Source organism: Zingiber officinale, chromosome 5B, assembly GCF_018446385.1.
Source record: "Zingiber officinale cultivar Zhangliang chromosome 5B, Zo_v1.1, whole genome shotgun sequence".
NCBI lineage: Eukaryota > Viridiplantae > Streptophyta > Magnoliopsida > Zingiberales > Zingiberaceae > Zingiber > Zingiber officinale.
The window spans coordinates 119,851,911-119,874,191 of record NC_055995.1 but is presented as its reverse complement, the minus strand read 5'-3'; the positions used below and the strand labels follow the sequence as shown (position 1 = coordinate 119,874,191).

At 40.3% G+C, this 22,281-nt stretch overlaps 1 long non-coding RNA gene across 2 annotated transcripts; it reads left to right on the top strand.

The window, feature by feature from the left end:
* Positions 1 to 19,704: 19,704 nt before the first annotated feature.
* Positions 19,705 to 21,938, top strand: LOC121987794. 2 transcript variants are annotated; one of them, XR_006113729.1, is made up of 4 exons: positions 19,705 to 19,737; positions 19,843 to 19,946; positions 20,063 to 20,340; positions 21,901 to 21,938. It is a non-coding gene; the product is annotated as an uncharacterized LOC121987794 (long non-coding RNA). The 2 variants fall into 2 exon arrangements; XR_006113728.1 differs by lacking the exon at positions 21,901 to 21,938 and having other exon boundaries at positions 20,063 to 20,446.
* Positions 21,939 to 22,281: the final 343 nt, after the last annotated feature.

Below are 22,281 nucleotides of genomic sequence, written 5' to 3'. Positions count from 1 at the left end.
TATGAACACCCTCTTTACTATATAGTTGGCAATAAGAGACTAAATCACCAAGGCATACTCATGAGGAATCTCCACTCTTTCCAAATCACTAGGCTCGAAGCTAATCATAGGACCATTAGTTGTACCACAATCCAAGCTAACCATGTAGCTCTTTAATTGGTGACCGTGAGCCTTTAGAGGTCGAGTGTAATCGTCATTTGTTGGATCTCCCAAAATTATATTTACCATTTCTAAGGGATCAACTTTACTTTTGCCCTTCTTTTCCTCGCCCTTCTCTTGACCCGATTCCTGTTGAGGTCAGGAGATGACACGAGGTTGCTCAGGAGAGCGAGATTGTGGCTAGAATGATGCCAAGTGTCTACCTCTTGTCTAGTGTTACGACGACGATGGTAAGACTCAAAAGATCTCTTAATCAATTGACTATGACCAACTTTTTGTTAGAGTGTATACTAAAAGCCTAGCTTTTTGTAAACATTTATTTTAAAATAAAGAATCACATTGGTCAAATGTCTACATTTATATGCTAAGTGTAGTTGTTCAATTAATTTATATTGTAGATAACATGGTGTGTGGTGTCATATACAGAAGATCATGTTATCAATTCCTTATAAATTATAAACAGTAGCTCACGACTAAGATGGAAAGGAACAAATCATTGGAATAGTCATAGTGTAATTTGGTATTAGTTTATTTTAACTACAAAATTATACTAGTACACTCTGAGTGTATTGAGCAGGACCATTTAAGGTAAGTTCTTTTTATACTGACTGCATAAAAGAACAAGACCTTTGTTATTATGGAAGTGTGTGCTCTTAATCATGATATAATAACAAGCACATATACTCAATATTCATTTCTTTAATTTATCAAAGGGTGTGATTTAGTTCGATAAATTAATAGGCCCGATAAGTTGAGAAATGATATTATTTATATGGTGTGTTGTTGATTATAGAATGAAACTGTGTTCTAGTAATCTAGGTTGATGATGTCCCCAAGAGGAGCTTATAAGGATTGTCATGTATGTTGGAATCCCAAGGTTGTTTTGGTGTGATCAACAAGTTAAGTTAGGTCCTGTGTGTTTCTAACATTGTGTCTAAGTGTGCAGGAGCACAGGTACTCGAATGGAAGACGCAGCTAGCGAGAAGGACAGCACGCGGTGCATCCGAGGGGCGAGGCGTTGCGAAAGAGTACACCGGCAAACGAGAAGGAAGCGTGCGATGGTTCCGAGGGACAAAAGCCGGAGCGGAAGACTGCTCGAAGAGCAAGAGATGCAGCTAGCGAGAAGGACGGCACACGATGCGTTCGAGGGACGAAGACTGCGGATGAGTACGCCGGCGGATGAGAAGGAAACACGCGGCGATTCCGAGGGACGAGAAGCCGGAGCAGAAGCCCACTCGAGAAGATCGGAAGTTGGGTTCGGGTGAGCCCTCTTCCGGATGTCTGAGATCACCCAAGCGAGCGGATCCGGAGTTGAAGACCCGGACCGAGGCGACCAGAGCCGGAGCAGAGGACCCAGACCGAAAAAGTCAACCAGAGTTGACTTTTGGGTCTGGGGCGCCCGGAGCTAACCGGGGCGCCCGGAACGTACCGGGGCTCTCGGAGTTGACTTTTTCACAGATCGAGTCAAAACTCGATCTGAACGTTGGGGGATAAAGTTGTATCCCTCCAAGGGCGCCTGGAACCCTCAAGGCGCCCCGACAAAGGCTATAAATATAGCCTTGGTCCAGAAGCTTGATAACAACTCAGAGCAATTCATTTTCAACGCTTGTACGCTTCAGTTTTAGATTAGCTTTTTTCTTTTATGCGTTCACTGCTATAAGAGGTTTCTCTGCCTGAAGGAGATACTAGTGTGACATTCCTTGGATTAACAACCTCCTTGGTTGTAACCAAGTCAAATCCGGTGCCTCATTTTTTTGATTTACTTTCTGCTTACTTTAATTTACAAGTGTTAGTTTAAGAGTTCGAGAAGGGTGATTTTGTTTTTGTTTTTGCTATTCAACCCCCCTTCTAGCCAGTCGCAACAGTCCTACAAGTGGTATCAGAGCCGAGGCGCTTCAGGAGGACTAACCGCCGAACGAAGCAACGAGATGGTCGGACCAAGCATCCACCCGCCGAAATTCGAAGGGAATTTCGCTACTTGGAAAAAGCTGATGCAGGTATTCTTTACCACTGATTTTGAATTAATGCTTACAATGGAATTTGGTTTTACAGCACCGGAAGGTAAGGAGAAATACAATTGGACGAAAAAGGAGCAGGTCGATTTCGTGGCGAACGGCAAAGCAGAGTACCATCTGCTAAGCGTTCTTCTGCCTCAAGAAGTCAATAGGATCGGGCACTACGACTCAGCAAAGGAACTTTGGGAGAAGTTCCTTGAGCTGCACGAAGGGACGTCTGAAGCCAAGCTCGCCAGAAGTGTTGGATCAAGACGCGCTAGAGGGGGGTGAATAGCGCTCGCGGCTATTTCGTTCGATTATCGGAATCGTAAAACGTTCGTCGAGTAATTAAAGGAGCGGAATAAAAAAGAAACAAACACACAAGAACACGGTCATTTACTTCGTTCGGAGCCTAGATCGACTCCTACTCGAAGGCCCGCAATCCTTGATCGCTTTCCGTGGGCAACAACTAAAATATCATGAATAAGTACAAGTAGAAATAAGTACAACTGAAATTGAAATAATATCGACGGCAGAATAATAATAAATGAAGCTTCGGGTCGTCGGCGACTGCAACAGCACTTTAGAATCGACTCTTGAGCAGCACACAGCAGAAGGAAAGCTTGTGAATTGTTGCTAGAAGCTGGACGTCGAGTGCTGCTTTTATAGTAAGCTCAAGGCGCCTTGAAGACCTCCGAAGGCGCCTCCACAGCTCCGAGTCCACCGTGCAGATGAGCGCTGACAATTCTGCGCTTATCCCATCTGAAGGCGCCTTCATGCACCCTAAGGCGCCTCCATCCACTGGTCTAAGGCGCCTTAAACCTCTTCCAAGGCGCCTTGGACTGTGCTGCGCTGGTTTCTTCTGGTTCGCACCCGACGCGCCTCCAAGCTCCATGGAGGCGCCTCGACACTGTTTAGCCGAGGCCATTTTTGCACTTTGGTCCCTGCAAGATATGTTAATCCTAAAAATACCCTGCAGCACAAAGTTAGCATAAAATAATAATATAAATATGAAGAATGGAATGATATGACAGTCTCCAGACTGTCCGGGTCTGACTTCAGATTTCTGACCGGAAATCCTAGGTCGACCCGACGCCTACTGTTCCCTCTACGGGGAACGCGTCCTCACCTACTCCACTCAGGAGATTTACCTGCTACCAGTGCGATCCTCCAAATCGACTGGACTTTTGCTCAGCACTCGAAGCTTCCGGACTTTCTGCTGGACATCCGCTTCCCGGCTAGTCCAGTCTTTCACCTGGTTCGCGACACCAGGACTTTCCACCTAGGGTTACCACCTCCTAGGACTTTTGCCTGAAGCCTTCGACCTGCCAAGACTTTCCGCATAGGGTTACCACCCTCTATGACCTAGGGTTACCACCCCCTAGGGTTTTTACCTTGCCTAACCACAGTTAGGTTTTTTCTCTGAAACGCTTAACAGATTTGTTAGATCACTAAACACCTTAACTTTGAATCTTTTGTCATTATCAAAACACGAGTTCGATCGTCGAATGCTTCCCACACCAACAATCTCCCCCTTTTTGATTATGGAAACTCAAATTCAAAGTTAAGTAAACAGATATCAAATAAAGAGTAGATGCAAATGAAAACATTTAAAGCAAGCTTAGCATCAATGAATATTTTGCTAAAGTAAACTCCATGAATTTAAAGCATGGCATCAAGTTTAGGCTCCCCCTTAACTGTTACTCCCCCTTTAATATTTTGTTATTCATTTATTCATTTTTTATTTTAAATTTGAATTTGCTACTCTCATTTTTGAATTTGAATTTGATAATTATTTGAGTATTTGAATTTGCTACTCTCCCCCTTTGCCATAAATAAAAAATAATCAGAATAGCCCTTCTGAAAGTCTTTAGCTAAGTTGAAAAGCTAGTAAAAATATACGTAGAGAACTACTTGTCTAGATTTTGAAAATTTGTTAGAGAAATATGTGGAGTCAAATGATTTTTGAGAAAACATTTTTGAAGTCGCTTAGTAGAAATTTCTAAAAGCAATGAGTTAAATTTTGCAAAACTATGCTTTACTTTTAGCAAACTTAGGAAAGCAAGAATTTACAAAGTTAGATTTCAAAGTGGGCTAAGTTTTAAAATTTTGAAAATAGCTATGTAAATAAAAATTGGAACTTAGCTAAGCTCTTTGCAAGTATTGGATTTTGAAAACTATAGCTTAGGTTAAAAAACGCTTAGCTTAATTTTAAACAATACTTAATTTTGAACAATACTTGTTAAAATTTAGGACAAGGAGGGAGTGGAGTAGCTAAAAATTTGGTTAAGGTGATTTATTCAAAGTCAGTTGGTTCTTAAGTCCAAGCATGAGTCAAGTTTAATAGATTTCAAATTATCCAGTTTTACTTTAAGAGGTATCAGAGTCCTAAAGATCAAACATACTTAACCTAAAAACTGAGTATCCTTTACCAACTGTCTAACCTTTAGCTACTTGCTGATTGCCTAGAGGGCAACAACTTTCACTTGGTTAGTCAAGTTAAGTCAATCTGGTCCAGTTAGATTTGACTAGAGCTGAAAAACTTGACTTGATTGATGTATTTTATGAGTTTAACACTCAGACTCATATTGATGCACAGATATAAGCAATCTTGAGTCCAGGCTATACCCTATGCATCTCACGCCATTCTATGTTTTATAAGCACAAACAAGGTAGACCTAGGTTTTTGTGAGATGCTCTGGCTTAAATCTAGGGCTTCATGATTTCTAGGGGGAAAGCCTAGGCTAAGTTTAACTTTTGAAAAAATCTAATAAATTGGGATTTTGAAATAAATATTTTCCTAGAATTTTTAAAATGATAAGTAGACCCAGATTATTTGAAACTAAGTAAGTTGTTGACTAGCAAGCATGTAAATAAGTAGATATCACTTCAAGAAAGTCTAACAGTCCATAGTCAACAGTCCATAGTACAATGCATAAAAGAGGTCATATCAAAGAGTAGGATCATCTACTCGAGGAGCATCAGTTGGCGGGTCATCAGCGGGAGGTGGTGCATGGGGCTGCTCGAGTGCTGGCCGACCTAGACGTCGTATCTCGTCTCGGAGGGAGGTAAATCCGGTAGCCATCTCGGATCGAAGGGAGAGAACTATCCGTCGTGTCTGGATGGACTCGACCTCGAGTCGAGCAAGTCTGTCATCGACGGAGAATGGTGCAGAGGTTGAAGGTCCAGCTGAGGTGGATGGCCCGGCAGACGGGGAAGGATCCGCGAAAAGATCCTCAGCTAAGAAGTCGGCCCACTCCTCTCCCTCGCCTGGTATATCCTCGGCCTCTGGAGCGATAGGGGTAGCGGCTGGCTGTGGTCGTCCTGTCCAGGCTAGAACTCCATCAGCGGTGATGTCAGCACTGGCTAGTCTACAACTGCGGGACCCTAGCTCATCATATATGGTTAGAGGGATGACTGTCCCTCTGGTCACATCTATGCCCTCTATGGTCGAAACGAAGCGTGTCAAAATATGACAATAGGGCATGTGTACTATCCTGGAAGTGACTGTCCCAGATGCACAAATGATGTTCTGGAACATATGCAAGGCTATATCGATATCTAATCGATGACACAAGGCGTACAAGAAAAATGAGTGTGAAGACCTCATCTTCGGGACATCCCGAGATGAGATCGGCAAAATACATGCTGTCAGGACCCTATACATCATATAGTCCTGAACCCGAAGAGAGACTAACCTGAACTCAGTCAGGCCAAGAGGTCTCTCTTCCCCGAAGAAATACGTATAGATAGTATCTAACGTAATATGGGAGTAGGGATCGCCAACTGGCAGTTCCCTACTGGGGTAGCATAGGAAAGTAGACTCTGAAGCCCTAAGTCCTAGGGTGGTGCGTAAAAAAGTGGGATTAAGCTCAATGTCAGTGCCAGCAACTCTGGTGGAGTACCTAGTATCATCAACCCTCTCAAGGTTGTGATAGAACTGTACACATAATTCCTGATTTACTGTATCAGTTGTTGGTCCCTTTGGAGGCCGGCAAGAGGGAAGGGGTGAATTGCCCTACAAAATAAAACCAAAAACCCTTCTCGGATATTCAACTAACTTAAAAGCACTTGTAATTAAAAAGGCAGAGACTAATTAAAACAGAAAATAGACACAGAGGAATTACTTGGTTTGCAATCAGAGGATTGCTAATCCAAGGCAAAGAAGGCGCACTAATTGATTCTCCTCTAGGCGGAGTAGCCTCTTACAGCGTTGAAAGCACAGAAAGAAATAACACAAATGAAAGCACTGGATTACAAGTAGTTCGTTCTTAATTGATTATTGCTTCTGGACCAAGGCTATATTTATAGTCTTGGTCCAGGCGCCTGGAAGGGTTCCGGGCGCCCTGGGGGGATAAATTTTATCCCCCAACGGTCGGATCGAGTCAAAACTCGATCCTGTTGAAAAGTCGATTCCGGGCGCCCGGAAGGGTTTCGGGCGCCCGGAGCCTTAAGGTCAACTTAAATTGACTTTTCGACTTCGGTTCAGCTCGTCTCGATCCAGCTCATCTCGGTCCGGGTCTGTTCGCTCCGGCTCCGTTTGCTTGGGTGATCTCGGCCTTCCGGAATAGGGCTCACCCGAACCCATGTTCCGACCTTCTCCTCCAGCAGCCTTCCTTCCAGGTTTCTCGTCCCTCGAACGCCGCGCACGTTCTTCTCGTCCGCCGGTGTACTCTTCCGCGGTCACCTCGTCCCTCGGACGCACCGAGCCGGTCGGCTCTCTCCCCGTGCCGTCCTTCTCGTTAGCCGCGTCTTCCGCTCGACTTCCTGTGTTCCTAAGCTCCTGCACACTTAGACACAAGGGTTAAACAACGCAGGACCTAGCTTAACTTGTTTGATCACATCAAAACACCTCGGGGTTCCAACAATCTCCCCCTTTTTTATGTGAGTAACCCAAGTTAAGCTAGGGAAAAACAGATGCAATAAAAATAATTTATTTGCAATTAAGTCCAAAGATATTTCATAAAAAAAATTTATATACCTCCCCCTAGACTTAACATTCTTCTTCCCCTTTGATCACATTAAAAATAGAGGTTCTTTAAACAAGTCTAAGGTAAACAAAATTTTAAGTGAATTTTCATAAAAAATTTCTAAGGCAATTAATATTAATTTGTAAGGCAATGTTTCAAAAGAGAATATCTAGTTTTTTAAAAAAATTCTAAGTCAATATTCAGAAAAAATTTTAAGTTATTTTTTATAAAAGATTTCTAAGGCGATTTTTAAAAAAATGTATAAGACAATATTCATAGAAAAATTTCTAAGTTAATTAAAAAATATCTAAGTCAATAATTTTCAGAAATTTTCTAAAAAAAATTTATTTTCCAAAAAAATTATTATATAAATTAATTTTAAGTATTTTCTAACACAAATTGAATAACTCTTTTAAAGCATTAAGTAATTTAAATTAATGTTTTTTCAGTTAGTCAATTAAACTTTTCATTTCAATACTTGGCTTCCAGGTCGTGGCGAGGCACTAGGCATTCTTGGTTATTGGAGCAACAACCACTTCCTTAGACAAAGCCTCATAAAGAAATTAGCTGTTTAATTTCCTTGCTGAAAATGCTAAGTCTGATTTTAATTTTAAATTAAATAGGTTTTTGGAACTCAGTAGAGGTTCCTACCTACAGGATTAACCAAGTATTTTCTAGGTATATAGATTTTTGATATATTTCTAATTTGACTTTGATGAAATCTATAATACCAATTTAAACCTCTATAATTTCTAAAAGTTGAAATATTTGAACCATTGGATTTTTTCAATCTTTCTATTTCTTCTTTTAGTTTTTCATTTTCAATTTTCAATTTTTCAAAATCCTCTATAAGACATGATTTTGCCAAAATTCTCTTTGTTTCTAAAATTTCATTTTCTAATTTGGCATTTTTATTTTCTAATTTATACATGGATTTAGTCATAGCTTTGATACCAAAGTAAAGTTCATCAGGGGGTAAGAGGCATACCTCACTTACCATATCAGACTTGAAGCCCGAATCTCCCCCCTTCGCTACTTCCATCCGACGTCGCTCCCTTCATCGATGCTGGGTTCTAATGTGCTTTGTCCTTCGTGGCTTGCCATCAATGCAATCCCGCATATTCTTGAGCTCGATTCGGATGAAGAAGTGTCATCCCAAGTTGCTTTTAGGTTGTGTTTCTTGGGTGTCTTCATTTTGACCTTCTTGAGTTCGGGCACTCTTCCCTTAGGTGTCCCTCCTTCGACACTGGTAGCACCGTACCTTTCTTCTACCTTGATTCTTTTTATTCTGCATTTTAAATTTATTAGATCTAAAAAACTTTTTAAAATTTCTTACCATGTATGCTTCTTGATCGTCTTCGGAGTCTGACTCGAGTTCATCCTTCTGGGTTGCGTTCAGCGCCATAGTCTGGGTTGTATCCTTTGTCGTTCCTGCACACCTGGTTTCATGCAATTCAAGAGTAGAAAACAACTCTTCTAAAGTACTTACCTCCAGGTCTTTTGAGATGTAGTAGGCGTCGACGATTGATGTCCACTCCGGAGTTCTTGGAAACGCGTTGAGCGCGTAGCGTATAGTGTCCCGGTTTGTTACCGTTTCACCAAGGTTTTCGAGACAAGTAACTAGTTCTTTTACCTTCGCATGTAGACCAGCTACTTTCTCACCTTTCTCCAGACGGATGTTCATCAGTTTGTTGCGGAGGATGTCCCTTCTAGCGAGCTTCGCTTCGGACGTGCCTTCGTGGAGTTCCAAGAACTTCTCCCAAAGTTCTTTAGCAGATAAATAGTTTCCGATGCGGTTGACCTCTTGAGGCGGTAACACGCTCAGCAGGTGATGTTCCGCACGGCTGTTTGCTACCGACTCATTCTGCTCCTTCTTTGTCCAATCGCTCTCTTCTTTTTCTTTTCCATCCTTATCTATTGGAGCTACAAAACCATATTTCATGATAAACCGAATTTCAAAATCTGTTTTTAGGAATACCTCCATACGACGCTTCCAGTCTGCGAAGTTCCTCTCGAATTTTGGTGGAACAATGCTTGGTCCGGCCATCTTTGTTGCTTCGATCGGCGGTTAGTCCTCCTGAAGCGTGCCTTGCTCTGATACCACTTGTTGGTCCCTTTGGAGGTCGGCAAGAGGGGAGGGGTGAATTGCCCTACAAAATAAAACCAAAAACCCTTCTCGGATATTCAACTAACTTAAAAGAACTTGTAATTAAAAAGGCAGAGACTAATTAAAACAGAAAATAGACACAGAGGAATTACTTGGTTTGCAATCAGAGGATTGCTAATCCAAGGCAAAGAAGGCGCACTAATTGATTCTCCTCTGGGCGGAGTAACCTCTTACAGCGTTGAAAGCACAGAAAGAAATAACACAAATGAAAGCACTGGATTACAAGTAGTTCGTTCTTAATTGATTATTGCTTCTGGACTAAGGCTATATTTATAGTCTTGGTCCGGGCGCCTGGAAGGGTTCCGAGCGCCCTGGGGGGAATAAATTTTATCCCCCAACGGTCGGATCGAGTCAAAACTCGATCCTGTTGAAAAGTCGATTCCGGGCGCCCGGAAGGGTTTCGGGCGCCCCGGTCGGTTCCGGGCGCCCGGAGCCCTAAGGTCAACTTAAATTGACTTTTCGACTCCGGTTCAGCTCGTCTCGATCCAGCTCATCTCGGTCCGGGTCTGTTCGCTCCGGCTCCGTTTGCTTGGGTGATCTCGGCCTTCCGGAATAGGGCTCACCCGAACCCATGTTCCGACCTTCTCCTCAAGTAGCCTTCCTTCCCGGTTTCTCGTCCCTTGAACGCCGCACACGTTCTTCTCGTCCGCCGGTGTACTCTTCCGCGGTCACCTCGTCCCTCGGACGCACCGAGCCTGTCGGCTCTCTCCCCATGTCGTCCTTCTCGTTAGCCGCGTCTTCCGCTTAACTTCCTGTGTTCCTAAGCTCCTGCACACTTAGACACAAGGGTTAAACAACGCAGGACCTAGCTTAACTTGTTTGATCACATCAAAACACCTCGGGGTTCCAACATCAGTGTAGTAAACTAGTTGGTCCAGCTGATAGTGCTCTATCATCTGGATAGATGGCTGACAAAACTGGGTAAAAAAAGGACCTATTTACGTATCTAGGTTTGATAGGTTCAAAAGTGTAACTAGCAAAGGTATCCCTAAGATGTACAGTAGGGAATCTGATATCTGCTGATGGAAGTCTAGCTGGAATAGGATCAACGTGACGGCGCTTCCTATTTTCAACGATTTTACAAAATTTGGCAAAAATAAGCACAAATCTTATGTAAAACTTGATCGGGAAGGGTTGACATTATACCTAGGAGGCATTGCGAGGTGTTGAGGGAAGAACAACGGGTTGAAGGCACCTTGGTTGCTAGAAATCGCACGCGGAAGTCGTGCTCGGCGTCGACAGAAAGTGAACAGAAAGCGTTCTGTTCGTTTTCTGAAGTCAGGGATTGAAGGCGCCTTAAGTAAATTTTTGGACGCGCCTCGAATTGGTCAGAGGCGCCTTAAGACGATGCGGCGGGAATTGTCCCGCCGCGCTTTGGGGCCGCCTTCCCGTGTGGGAGGCACCTCCATGAGGCGCCATGTGTCCCCCCATTTTTATATATTTTTGTTTTTATTAAATAATTGAGTTAATTAAGTTTAATTAAATTTTGAAGGTTTAATTGATAACCAAAAAAATTTGAAGATACATTTTAATTTACTTGATTTTGAAAATGATTTTGATATTGATTTTTTAAAAAAATAATTTTAAGTTAATTAATTTTGAAAAATAATTTTAAGTTAATCAATTTTGAAAATGATTTTAAGTTTAACAATTTTGAAAATAATTTTCAGTTAATCAATCTTGAAAATAATTTTAAGTTAATTAATTTTAAAAAGTAATTTCAAGTTAATTAATTTTGAAAATAATTTTAAGTTAATCAATTTTGGAAATGATTTTAAGTTAATTTTTTTTAAAAATGATTTTAAGTTAATTTTGAAAGTGATTTTAAGTTAATTAATTTTGAAAGTAATTTTAAGTTAATTAATTTTGAAAATAATTTTAAGTTAATTAATTTTGAAAATAATTTTAAGTTGATTAATTTTGAAAATAATTTTAAGTTAATTAATTTTGAAAATAATTTTAAGTTAATTAATTTTAAAAATAATTTTAAATTGATTAATTTTAAAAATAATTTTAAGTTAATTAATTTTGAAAATAATTTGAAAATAATTTTAAGTTAATTAATTTTAAAAATAATTTTAAGTTGAATAATTTGAAAATAATTTTAAGTTAATTAATTTTAAAAATAATTTTAAGTTGATTAATTTTGAAAACAAATTTAAATTGATTAATTTTGAAAATAATGTTAAGTTAATTAATGTTGAAAATAATTTGAAAATAATTTTAAGTTAATTAATTTTTAAAATAATTTTAAGTTAATTAATTTTAAAAGAATTTTGATATTAAGTTTTAAAATAATTTTGAAATTAGGTTTTAAAATAATTTTGAAATTAACTTTTAAAAGGATTTTGAAATTAAGTTTTAAAATAATTTTTTAAAAGGATTTTGAAATTAAGTTTTAAAGGGAATTTTGAAATTAAGTTTTAAAAGGAATTTTGAAATTAAGTTTTTAAAAGGATTTTGAAATTAAGTTTTAAAGGGAATTTTGAAATTAAGTTTTAAAATAATTTTGAAATTAAGTTTTAAAAGGATTTTGAAATTAAGTTTTAAAGGGAAGTTTGAAATTAAGTTTTAAAATAATTTTGAAATTAAGTTTTAAAAGGATTTTGAAATTAAGTTTTAAAGGGAATTTTGAAATTAAGTTTTAAAAGGAATTTTGAATTAAGTTTTTAAAAGGATTTTAAAATTAAGTTTTAAAATAATTTTGAAATTAAGTTTTAAAATAATTTTGAAATTAAGTTTTAAAATAATTTTGAAATTAATTTGAATTTGAATTAATTATCAGTTTGATTTTAATTACTTAGTCATCTCACTCGATCTAAGTTTTCAATCAGAGAATCCTATAATTTTTGTGAGATGAATTATGGTTGAATTTTAGGGTCTGGTTTAACTTTGTGTTAGATTCAGGTTTAGCTTTGGGTTGAACAAATAGGCATTTTTTGGATAAACTTCTGGACTATGGTGAGTCACAAGGAACTCATTAAAGTAACCATGCCTTCGAGGTTTTCCAAATAGTCCTACCCATTGAACTTAATACTAAACCTTTGTCTAACTGGTTAGGATCCATTTAAGGGTAGCTTCGGTCAGTTCCACTTGGCCAAATGCACCAGGTCGAAGTCATATCTTCCTAGACATGCAATGCCCAAGCTTCCCTAACGTACTATCATCCAAAAAACTTCACCAGTACTGTGGGTCAAGTTAAACCTAGCCCATTTTTTTCAACTTTAATTACCCTACCTGGTAGTCTACTCTTGTTTACCCATTTCGGGTAGATTAAATTCAGTTACCCAGTCGGGTAGTTTAGTTAGGGGTGCTAGCTATTCTGGATCCTCCTTCTAAATTTTTATTTGATTAAATTTTTTAATTTTGATTTAATTTCAAATTTAATTTTAAATTTTGAATTTTAATTTAATTTTTAATTTTTATTTTTAATTTTGAATTTTGAATTTAATTTTTAATTTTAATTTTGAATTCTTAATTTTGATGGTTTTTCTGTTAACTCCCCCTGGATCATAGCCTCGATATGGCCTATCGAGGTAGTGTATTTGATCCTTCGGGACCCAGTATTGACCAAGTCCAACTTGATTGACCAATTTGGACTTGGGGACCCATGCTTGGATTACCTTTCTATTTGGTTTGTTTATTAAGGATAAATAAGATTTATATTTTTTTTATAGTTTTATATCCTAGCCCAGTTCTATTGTAAACGGCTCTTTGTGTCCCAAGAATTAGGTCAAGATTCTTGGAGCCTAAAGAAAACCGTTCTAAGGTATTTTTTAAATCCTTGACCTGATTTTTCAAACTAGAATTTTCTTCCTCAAGTTTTTGAACTTGAGTTGAATTTCCAGTCTGAACTTGATCAGGTAAGGATTTAGAGTTAGTCACTTCTTTAAGGAGAGCTACTTCCTTTAGAAGTGACTTAATCTTAAGGTTTGACTTAGCTAACTTGCGTAATAAATAATTGACTAAATTATTAAGTCTAGGAATACTTACAGCGGAGTCTGGCCCTTCGGAAACGGATGCGGATCTGTGGCTTCGCTCGGACTCGGCCTCTGACTCGCTCTCGCTCTCGGATTCGTCGATCTGGTCCCGGGCCATCAACACGAGTAAACTCGTCTGATCGAGTTCGTCGTCGTCATCCTCCGAAGAAGATTCATCCCACGTCGCCTACAGGGCCTTCTTCCTTCTTTGCCTTTTTGCTTCCTCTTGGTTGGGGCAGTTGGATTTGATGTGCCCCTTCTGGTTGCATCCGTAGCAGATTACTTCAAATTTTACCTTAGAACTTAGTTGGGCCTCCTTGGATTGTACCGCCTTCTTCAGGTCTTTCTTGTTGAAGCCCTTCTTCTTCTTGTAGAGCTTCTTCACGAGGTTCACGAGTTCGTTGGTCAGTTCGTCTTCTTCATCTTCTGAGTCGGGTTCGTCTTCTGATTCTGGTTCAGTTTTTCATCGTAATCTCGGTTCGCGTGTTCGACTGGTACCTGCAACCAAAGCAACCCCCTTCTCGGTTGGCTATGCATTAGTCTACTTGTGAAGTTCAAACTCAGAAAATAACTCATCTAATTTTAAACAAGACAAGTCCTTGGAAACTTTGTAGGCATCTACTATTGATGCCCACAATGTACTCCTCGGAAATGAGTTTAGAGTGTACCTTATGACGTCCCGATTCTCGACTTTCTGCCCGATCGCATGAAGAGAGTTGAGGATGTCTTGAATCCGTGCATGGAGCGAACTCGCCGTCTCTCCTTCCTGCATTTTTAGATTGTACAGTTTATTAAATAATAAGTCACGCTTACTTACCTTGGTTTCCGAGGTGCCCTCGTGGAGTTCGATTAATTTCTCCCAAAGCTCCTTTGCTGATGAGAATGGACCAACTCTGTTGAGCTCCTCTTTGGTCAGTCCACACTGGAGGGTGCAGGTAGCTCTGGCATTGACTTCCACTTTCTTGATGAGGGAGGGTTCCCAGTCTTCGCAGGGAGTAGGTTTGACATCAGTGTCAGTCGGTAGTTGGAATCCAGTTCGGATGATCATCCACATCTCGAACTGGATCTTTAGAAATGTCTCATCCGTCTCTTCCAGTACCCGAAATCATCTCCGGAGAAGAACGGGGGCGGACGGTGCTGAAACCCTCTTGTTGGGCCATTGAGAGAATATGCAAAAAGGAAAAAAAAAAATATGTCCCAAGACTATGTCTTGGATTAGCAATGCGGGAGTAAAGAATTGAAAAAGAACTAACTCGAGTGGTGTTGCACCAACTTCGAGCGAGATCGATACGAACGAAAAAAAACTGGAATATAGTAAGAATACTAATTTCAGTTGACTCCGAAAATTTTAAAACACCGCGAAAAATTACGTGATTGGTGGTTGCACCAGATCAACGCTACCCCGCTCTGATACCAATTGTTGGATCGAGACGCGCTAGAGGGGGGGTGAATAGTACTCGCGACTATTTCATTCGATTATCAGAATCGTAAAACGTTCATCGAGTAATCAAAGCAGCAGAATAAAAAAGAAACAAACACACAAGAGCACGGTCGTTTACTTCGTTCGGAGCCTAGATCGACTCCTACTCGAAGGCCAGCGATCCTTGATCGCTTTCTATGGGCAACAACTAAAATATCGTGAATAAGTACAAGTAGAAATAAGTACAACTAAAATTGAAATAATACCGACAGCATAATAATAATAAATGAAGCTTCGGGTCGTCGGCGACTGCAACAACACTTTAGAATCGACTCTTGAGCAGCACACAGCAGAAGGAAAGCTTGTGAATTGTTGCTAGAAGCTGGACGTCGAGTGCTGCTTTTATAGTAAGCTCAAGGCGCCATGAAGACCTCCGAAGGCGCCTCCATAGCTCCAAGTCCACCGTGCAGATGAGCGTTGACCATTCTGCGCTCATCCCATCTGAAGGCGCCTTCATGCACCCTAAGGCGCCTCCATCCGCTGGTCTAAGGCGCCTTAAACCTCTTCCAAGGTGCCTTGGATTGTGCTGCGCTGGTTTCTTCTAGTTCGCACCCGAGGCGCCTCCAAGCTCCATGGAGGCGCCTCAGCAATGTTCAACCGAGGTCATTTTTGCACTTTGGTCCCTGTAAGATATGTTAATCCTAAAATTACCCTATAGCACAAAGTTAGCACAAAATAATAATATAAATATGAAGAATGGAATGATATGACAATCTCCAGACTATCCGGGTCTGACTTCGGATTTTCGACCGGAAACCCTAGGTCGACCCGACGCCTACTGTTCCCTCTACGGGGAACGCATCCTCACCTACTCCACTCAGGAGATTTACCTGCTGCCAGTGCGATCCTCCAGATCGACTGGACTTTTGCTCAGCACTCGAAGCTTCCGGACTTTCTGTTGGACATCCGCTTCCCGGCTAGTCCAATCTTTCACCTGGTTCGCGACACCAAGACTTTCCACCTAGGGTTACCACCCCCTAGGACTTTTGCCTGAAGCCTTCGACCTGCCAAGACTTTCCGCATAGGGTTACCACCCCCTATGACCTAGGGTTACCACCCCCTATGACCTAGGGTTACCACCCCCTAGGGTTTTTACCTTGCCTAACCACAGTTAGGTCTTTTCTCTGAAATGCTTAACAGATTTGTTAGATCACTAAACACCTTAACTTTGAATCTTTTGCCATTATCAAAACATGAGTTCGATCGTCGGATGCTTCCCGCACCAATAAGAAGAGATCTACTTCACAATCAGCTCACCAGCCTGCGACTTAGAGAAGACGAGGGAGTTGTGCATCTGCACTCAAGAATCAAAGAGATCATCACCGGACTCTCGAATCTCGGAGAAAAGGTAAGTAACCGAGATTCGCTAATGTACGCGTTAAATTCATTTCCAAGAAATTCAAAATGGGCATCACTAGTAGATGCTTTTTACATTTCAAAAGATTTAGAAAAAATTTCATTAGAAGAATTTTTCTCGACTTTTGAAGTGCACGAATCAAGATGTGTAGGTTCGAAGGAGCCCAAGAACAACGTCGCCCTCAAAGCTTCGAGAGACGAACCTGAGTTGGAATCTTCTCTCGATGACGAGGAAATGGTAATGATGGTAAGAAGATTCAAGAAACTTTGTAAATCTAGATCTACTAACCATCCGCAGGGGAAAAAGAAAAGGATTATCCGCTGCTACCACTGCAACAAAGAAGGGCACGTCAAAGATAACTGCCCTAAGCTGAAGATCAAGGACAAGGAGAAGGGTAAGAAGCCTATCCAAAAGTGAAAGACCCTAAAGGCGATGTAGGATGATACGTCGTCGGAGTCGGAAGTCGAGGCATTCTCCGGACTTGCTCTAATGGCAAGTCATCAAGACGACGACTACAAGTCAAGCTCTTCTAAAATGAGCATCGAGAGCATCAATGAAGGGGGAGCCACGTCGGAAGAAAGTTGCAGTTCAGGGGGAGAAACGGACAACGAGATCGACAAGGTAAGTGAGGTACGATCACTTCCTCCCGATAAACTCTTTAAGTTTGTTAAACTATTAACAAAAGACTGTTGCAAATTAGAAAAGGAGATTAAAAATTTAAAAATAATTTTGGCTAAATCTTGTCCCTTAGAAGAATTGGACAAATCAAAATTAAAAAATGAGAAATTGAAATCAGAAAATAAAGATCTGAAAACTCAAGTAGATAATTTGAAAAACCGTGTATGCTCATCTAATTTTAGACAATTTAAAATTTTAAATTGGTACTATAGATATCACCAGGGATAAATTAGGAATATTTCAAGAGAATATGTACCTAAGAAATATTTAGTTAATCCAGTAGGATGGAACCTATATTGGGTTCCTAAATCTTGCTTAGTCTAAATTTTAAACGAAATTAATGCTTTCAGTGAGAAAATTAAACAGTGAATTTCTCTATGAGGCTTTGTCTTAGGAAGTGGTTGTTGCTCCAATAACCAAGAAGGCTTAGTGTCTTGCCACGACTTGGAAGCCAAAATATTGAAATAAATGTTTAATTAACTTTCGGTCAAAGCATTAAAATTAGAATTAATTAATGCTTTTAAAGTTTTTCAAACATTGTTTTAAAAAAATATTTTTATACTTAGAAAAATACTTTTACGTGAAATTTTTACTTAGAAAATTTTACTTAGAAAAATCTTAAGCTAGGATTTTTATTTTTCTTTCAAAAATAATTTTTGCAAAGACTTGAATTTTTTTCAAAAATATTTTTTTTAACTTAGAAAAAAAAAATTTGAGTATTTTTTTCTTAGAAAAATTCTCTTTTATACTTAGAAAAATTTTCAAAAAATATTTTACAAAGTTGTCTAAGTTAGAATTTTTTTTCTTATAATTTCATTTAAAAAATTTACTTAAAATTTTACTTATTTTTTTTATAGAGACTATTTATTATTGCAAAAAATTTTATTATTTTTAAGGATCTCAAAATTTTCTAAGTTTTTACCCTTAGATTTTTTCTTAGAACCCCATTTTTTATGTGATCAAAGGGGGAGAAGGAAAACTATAAGTCTAGGGGGAGGTAGACCAAAATTTAACTAGTTTAATTTTTGCACTTAAATTGTAAATTTAGTTAAGTTTATTTTATGTTTATTTTTACCCTATCTTAACTTGGGTTGCTCACACCAAAAAGGAGGAGATTGTTGGAACCCCAAGGTTGTTTTGGTGTGATCAACAAATTAAGTTAGGTCCTGTGTGTTTCTAACCTTGTGTCTAAGTGTGCAGGAGCTTAAGAGCATAGGTAGTTCAGTGGAAGTCGCAGCTAGCGAGAAGGACGACACGCGATGCGTCCGAGGAATGAGGCGCTGCGGAAGAGTACACTGGCGAACAAGAATGAAGCGTGCGGTGGTTCCGAGGGATGAAAGCCGGAGCGGAAGACTGCTCGAAGAGCAAGAGACGCAGCTAGCGAGAAGGATGGCACGCGGTGCGTCCGAGGGACGAAGATTGCGGATGAGTACGCAGGCGGACGAGAAGGAAACACGCAACAATTCCAAGGGATGAGAAGTCGGAGCGGAAGCCCACTCGAGAAGACCGGAAGTTGGGTTCGGGTGAGCCCTTTTCCGGATGTCTGAGATCATCCAAGCGAGCGGATCCGAAGTTGAAGAATCGGACCGAGGCGACCAGAGCCGGAGCAGAGGACCCGGATCGAAAAAGTCAATCGGAGTTGACTTTTGGGTCCGGGCGCCCGAAGCTGACCGGGGTGCCCGGAACATACCGGGGCGCCTGGAGTTGACTTTTTCATAGATCGAGTTAAAACTCGATCTGAACGTTGGGGGATAAAGTTTTATCCCCACAAGGGCGCCTGGAACCCTCAGAGCGCCCCGACGAAGGCTATAAATATAACTTTGGTCCAGAAGCTTAATAACAACTCAGAGCAATTCATTTCCAACGCTTGTACGCTTCAATTTTAGATTAGGTTCTTTGTTTTGCGCTTTCACTGCTGTAAGAGGCTTCTCCACCTGAAGGAGATACTAGTGCGACATTTCTTGGATTAACAATATCCTTAGTTGTAACCAAGTCAAATCCGCTGCCTCGTTTTTCTGATTTACTTTCTGTTTACTTTAATTTACAAGTGTTAGTTTAAGAGTTCGAGAAGGGTGTTTTTGTTTTTATTTTACAGGGCTATTCAACCCCCCTTTTAGCCTGCCGCAACGATCCTATAATGTAAACCTTGCAGGTGGACTTAGTCCGACATGACGATGAAGTTGAGTGGTACTACTATTGGAGCTAGATATTAATTAAGTGAGTTGTCAGTAACTCATTTAATTAGTGGGAATTTTATATCTTAAACATAGGGAGACTAACACACTTATGATAAGAAGGAGCCCATATAGTAATATGAGATTGGTGCAGTTGTGAGATCTCGGAAAATTTAAATAAATAGGGTTATTTCAGAAATAGCCTTATAATATTTTCCGGAATTTTTAGAAATTTTCTGGGAATTTTTCGGAGCTCGTAAGACGAATTTTGAGGGGATCAATTTCGGGTTCGGATAAAGCCTGTTTGGGATACCCGTTTAAGTGAGGAAATGTTTTTAAATATAATTTCTTTTCTTTTATTTTCTGTTACCTCCCTAAACGCCGAACCCGTGCTCTTCTCGTCTCCTTGCGATTTCCTCTCCTTCCCCGACCCTTTCCTCTCTCTGTTCACTCTCGCGGACAAGCGACGGCGACGGGAGCAAGGGTCCAGCTCCGGCGATCGTCGATCTCGACCCAGGGGAGCAGTCGCTAGCGCAGATCCGGACGTGGGTGATTTTCTCCAGTCCTAGGTGAGAGCGCTGATCTTCTCTCGGCGTCGTCGGCGCAGATCGGAGCTCGGAGCATAAGGGTTCCGATCCTCTCCTCCTCTGGTTTCCTTCAATCTCCGATTTCTTTCTTCTCAGCCGAGTCTACCGATCCTTTTCTTCCCCGATCGACATCACTGGATTGAGTCGTGCCGCCCGATCGCCAATGTGGAAGGGCAATTAGGGCTTCAAGGGTAAGCCATCGAACCTTATTCCTTCTATTTCTTTGATTTGTGCCCTAGTTCGAGTCTTCTTCTCCGGTCCTTGCTCGCCTTCTTGCTGATGGTTGGCGATCTCAGGTTAGGTCATGGATTTCTTCCTTGTTCTTGTTGATTGAAGGTCAGAGAAGTCCCTGGTGTGCAGAATCTAATCGAGCAACACCTTTTGGAGACAATCGATTGAGGTAAGATTAAGGTGTTGTTTGATCTGTGATTTCCATTGTTTGATCCCTTCACTTGATCCGATCCAATGAGATGAGGTGGAGTTTGTTCTGATTAGTGAGTTGTGTTTGGGCTGTAGGGCAAAGACTAGAGGGGTTGATGCTTGATCAGTAGTCTTATTGCTTGATTCCTTCTTGATCCGAATTGTGGAGTGGAATCAAGCACCTTGCTGTTCTGTTTATGGTGTACCTTGTTTCCATAGCTACTCATCTCACGTCCGGCAGCAACCTATCCAGTGAGGTGAATCCAGTGAGGATTTGTGAAGGTAATTTTGGTGTCCAGCAGCATTTCTAGTTTTGGCAGCAACCTCATTTAGCAGATTGCTTGGTTTCAGCAATCTACAGCAGCTTGATCAAGGTAAGGTGTATAGGTTTTGTTCTTTGTTTTAGATATGATTTGATTTCATGAACAGATGTAGATTGGAATTAGGGTTATACTTAGTTGTTTATGTGTAGAATTATTTAGTTTAGAATTAGTCTAATGGAATGATTAGGGTTAAGACAATTAACCCTAGTCAACCGTTGGATTTCTAATCTAATTGGTGATTAGGGATTAGGTAGCTAACCCTAATCGACCATTTGATTTAGTTAGGTAAATTGGGATTTTATTGATTAGGGTTTTGCCCTAATATAGTTTTTGGGATTTTATTTAGCTATTCATTTGGATTTAGCTAAATAAAATATATATTGTTTGATTGACACAGGACTCTGATTCGAGACGGGCGTCTCGACCTTGGATTCGGATACTACCTGCTATTTGAGGCGGGTACCCGTTGACTTATCTTTTGATACTGTCTTATGACATGTATAATTTATATATGGTTACTAGTGATAGATGGTAGATTTATTTCTTCCCTGGTCTTAGCTTAGTTGATACCTATCACATGCTTCTACTGTTAGATGCTTTACATTAGTCTGGTTTACTTTTATCTCTTGCCATGTGTATATGTGTTCGTGGTTATGGTTACTTATAGTGCTTATCTACCCATGATTAGATGTTGGAGATACTTGTTATATATTGTTGGATTCATGTTGTTTATATCTCTGTTATATATCTGCGTTTACCTTTTTGGCACCTACGTATATGGAGGAGGATACGTTCAGGTATGACATTCTGTAGCCGCATGCACCATACCGCATGATTGCATCATTATTGTTGAGCTCGTCGGCCGGCTACATGAGGGCCTGCACACAACGTGTTCACTGCATGGGTAGTGGCACAGCACTCGGGTGTGTATGGCAGGTTGCTCGGTGGTGCACCGCCGGGTGCTCATGGGTAGCAACGAGGTTGCAGCCGGGATCCCTCCCCGTCATCGCGTACCGGGAGTTGAGAGCATTGCGCTCCCTCACTATGTTTGAGGTAGGAGGATAGGTGTACTCCGACAACATCCCGTCCACTCGGTCACTCTTCAGGGGTAGTGATGGCAGAGTGCACGGTGTCACAGCCCTACCCACGCGGTCTCACCATTGTGTGTGAGATACAGACTGGCGTCAGGGGTGACCATGTCATATTGCATCATATGCACAGATTGTATTTATTGTGATTGTTGCATATTGGATGATGCACTTGGGTGACTGCATATGATTGACATGCATACAGGATACATGCGTATTTGTTCTGACTATCTTTATCTGTGTATGTCCACAGTCATTCGCCCAAGCCTCGCAGGTGAGTACAATTTATTTCAGTTATGCATTTCTTATTATTCTTGCTGTAAACTGTATTACATGCTTCTGGTTACTCATTACAGTTTATTCAGCTATGCATACCTGTTATATTGTTAGGAGACTGTACTGTAGGTCCTATGGTTTAGGAGACTGTACCTTAGGATATTACTGGTAGTTATATGTTGCTATACATATCTATTGGATTACCTGCTGAGTTCTTTGAACTCACCCCGTTGTTACTATTTTTCAGGTTGAGGCCGTCAGGAGAGATTCCAGTCGCTAGCCCCATTATCGCGAGGATTTTCTTTATCGGATTATATTTTGCTTTTGCATCTTATATACTTGTATTGTGGGTTTGTATTGTGGACTTTACATTGAACATTCGGGTTTGCTACTTTTGTTTTCCGCTGCGGTTGTATTTTCATTATTTCGTGGATTTGTTTTCTTCGTTGTAGTGGAGTAGGCTGTTTACATATGTCTTCGAGGTTCTATATCGTCTTTCCTTATTAAACTGCGTGGATTGATCATATATTATATCTGTGTGGAATGTTGATATAAACTGCGTGAGTTGTTTCTTAATTGTATTGTATTATTCCGGCCGTGTGTGGCCGAGGTATAGAGATATATGTAT